The sequence below is a fragment of the Bidens hawaiensis genome, unplaced genomic scaffold, assembly GCF_021521415.1.
Source record: "Bidens hawaiensis isolate Kalapana, Puna unplaced genomic scaffold, B.hawaiensis_p1.1 tig00032851_1, whole genome shotgun sequence".
NCBI classification, from domain to species: Eukaryota; Viridiplantae; Streptophyta; class Magnoliopsida; order Asterales; family Asteraceae; genus Bidens; species Bidens hawaiensis.
This window is the reverse complement of record NW_027495628.1, coordinates 177,664-181,038: the sequence shown is the minus strand read 5'-3', so window position 1 is coordinate 181,038 and position 3,375 is coordinate 177,664. Positions and strand designations below refer to the sequence as shown.

General features: G+C 35.6%; 1 pseudogene across 1 annotated transcript; it reads right to left on the bottom strand.

The window, feature by feature from the left end:
- Positions 1–674: 674 nt before the first annotated feature.
- LOC143584218 (allene oxide synthase CYP74A2 pseudogene) lies at positions 675–3,165 on the bottom strand (annotated as a pseudogene). The gene is made up of 2 exons (XR_013144320.1): positions 2,308–3,165; positions 675–1,261 (listed from the first exon to the last, which is right to left on the bottom strand). The product of XR_013144320.1 is annotated as an allene oxide synthase CYP74A2 pseudogene (transcript).
- Positions 3,166–3,375: the final 210 nt, after the last annotated feature.

Sequence of the window (3,375 nt, the reverse complement as noted above, 5' to 3'; positions counted from 1 at the left end):
TTAAGTGGGTTTCGGTTTAGGCAATTCATCAAACAATTGGTGTGCATAAAAAAACTCAGTATTAACATGATTAGCATCAAACTGGACATGTCATTTAAACACAAAATGCACAATTGTATCTAGTTATTGAATTAAAATGCCATTTCAATTTTTTTTTCAAAAAGGACCGACCAGAACTTGCAATAGTTTTAAACCATTTGATCATATATAACAATTGCCTTTGAAAGGAATGATTTTTTCAGCCCTAAATCGACAGGAGAATAAATTCGACTTTACGCGTCAAAGTTTGTTGCTGCTGGAAGATGACGTTTAGTTTTTCACTTTGAGTGTTAGTAAATTGAATAGGGTAGAAGGGTAATTATATAATAGAAGGGGAAATATGTAATTTAATGTTTAGCATTGCGGAAACATGTAATTAAGAAGCTTAAGGAGGAGATATATGTAAAAATCCTAATTTAAACATGGTTATTTCATGCTCTTCACCAATTCAACACTTAATCATCTAATGAATGATGCAAACAACCTTGATATTTTATTAACACTTGTTACATTGACTTTTTACAAAAGAGACATAAAACAAATAACAATTCCGCTGTAATCAATCAACTACAAGTACAGCTTTATTCTTGACACACATCCAACTTAGCTCATAGCTCCCAAAGTGTTACAATACATCATATAAGAGACCTCTTCAAGGACTTAATCGTAATATTCGCACCCAATGAAGATTCACTTACCTCCACCTCAAACGAGTCATACCGTCGAAAAAGTTCAATCACAAACAACCTCGTTATCAATACAACAAAGTCTTTTCCAGCACACTGCTTATTTCCAACTGTCGGGCTCTCGGTCTCCGGTCCATTAGACCACATAACATACTTCAACAAAGCCTCCCCGTCCCCAATGAACCGATCAGGGACAAACTCCTCGGGTCGGTCAAACACTTTGGGGTCCTTGGTTGCAAAAGGTTGGTACCCGAATAACATCTCGCCTTCTTTGATTTCGAAAGTGGCGTCGTGTGACGAGATTGTGAAGTCGCTTTTGGCTCTACCGTATTGAGGAGGAACTGGTGGCTCAATACGAAGAGACTTGTACACGACGGACTTCATTAATGGCATCTGCTCGATTGCCTTCAATGTTACCTGTCCCAAGCCATATAATAATATAGCGGTTCTCATTTCTTTCGCTAGTTTGGCGTGTAAGGTTTCACCGGCAAGTGCGATCCATTTGAGTGTGTTGGGGAACAGGATCTTCATTCCGCCTGGTAAAGCAAACAAGTTATTTCGTCAAATTAGTCTTAGTTTTTGGGTGAACTATGAAAATGGCCATGTTGTTTTCACTATTGAACATGATAAAATAGTCAACACTTCATTTTTTTTTTTTTTTTTGAAAATATCATTCTTACTTTTTTCTAATGTAGAAAATGTTTTCTAAACAACCAGAGGCAAAATCTTTTTTTTTTTTAAATTATATTGTTTATAATTATGTAATGGTCATTTCAATTATCTATAAAATTAACTTCCATGGAGCATCAATAAATAAAGTTTTGTAGGTCTGTTTGTTAACACTTCGTTTATTTTCTTTTACCTTTTTAGTGCTATATATATTAATATTTTTTATATCCATGCCATGCATACGATATATAAATTTATAATATATTCTTATGTGTGCTATATTACATACATACAGACAAAGTGTATATATCAAAGTATATATTAGATATATATAAAGTTACAAAAATATAACCAAAAGTTAAATGTATGTTTTTATAAATTTGATTAAAATATTTTACAAAATTACAAATTGAGAATTTTCGAAAAAGATAATAAGTTTATAAAAAAAACGTTTAGAAAACAAGCTTGGTTTATATATCCAATGGCATCTATCAATCTGGTTCGTCATGTATGGATTTGCTTCGTCAATTTTAAAAAGATGGTGAAGAATCTAAAGCAAGAGAATAAATATATGATTATATGATTATTGCATCAAGGAACAATTTGAAAAGGTCACTGTCATTTGGTGATCCGTAATAAGTTAATCAATTATTAGCAAGTTATAAAATTAAGATTATTTTGTTACATTAAAAGGTCATTGTCATTTGGTGATCCGTGATCATTTAATCAATTATTAGCAAGTTATAAAAATTACGATTATATCGTTAAATACTTAAATTAAAAGGTCATTGTCATTAGGTGAAAATTTAATCTGTCCATATATGTATGTCTATATCTCTTGTTCAGAATTTCATTTCAATAATTACCTATAAAATTAACTTTCATATTACATCATCAAATAGCATATGCTCACCAAAAGTATTGAAGCAAACCGCGAATAAGATATTGTGCAAAGCTTCATCTTTCGGAATCCCTAGTGTCTCAGCTTGCTCCACCACCAAAGTCGCCGCGGACTCAAAATAAGTATACAGTTGCTGATAACTAGTCTGTATCAAAATCGACGGCAGTCGAAAAGTGTGGAGAAGAAGCTCCTCCAAGAACCAAGGAAGCCCAAGAGTTAACAAGGGACCAAGATTAAACAACACCCACGCGTTAATTAAAGTAGGACCAGTTAGTCCGAGTTTAGTTACTTCAGGGTTTTTGAAATAAGCCCGACCCAGAAACCGGAAAGCCGCTAGATCAGCAAGGTTGTTGAACGCGGCTTTACCGGTTAAGAGTAACTCGGCTTCAAGTGCTACAAAGAGTTCAGTGTAAGTGAGTTCAAACTGTGGAATGACTCTGTTGCTTGCGGATTTGAGCATGAAGAACAAGAGGTTCTTAAGTTGTTCATGTCTGGGCTCGGATGGATCCAGGTAAGAGAGTACACGGTATCCGCCGGTGAGGCTGGTGGACGGCATGTAAGTACCAGTGAACAAATCTTTCTTTTCGACTTTTGAAACATCGAAGAGGACTGGAAGCTTTTGGCGTCGAGGAGAACGACGACTTTAGAGTTCTTGCTTACGAATGGGCCGGGTGGCATGTTGGCACGGAACACTGTCGACTGGTATTTCACAGCACGGGACCGGAAGTACTCGTCCGAGCTGCCAGGGCCGTAAAAGTACTCGAGCCGATCAATGATAGGTTGGATAAAAGGAAGGCCGTAGGAGCCTGGTATGGGAATCAGTGGGGTGTCGTCGTCGACGGTTAGGGATGTTTCAAGCAATGGATCCATTTTTGATTTGAGTGTGAGAAAATGGTGTGTGCATTTGCATGAATGGATTGGATTCTATTTATAGACGAGGAAGAGGAAGGTTATTAATTATTTTCTTTTATTTATATATTTTATAATTTAGTTAATTCAATTTTATAACATGTGAATAATGATGAGTTTTACTATTTTTTAAGGTGCTGCTACCCGCCAACCCCTACAAGTCAATCCTCC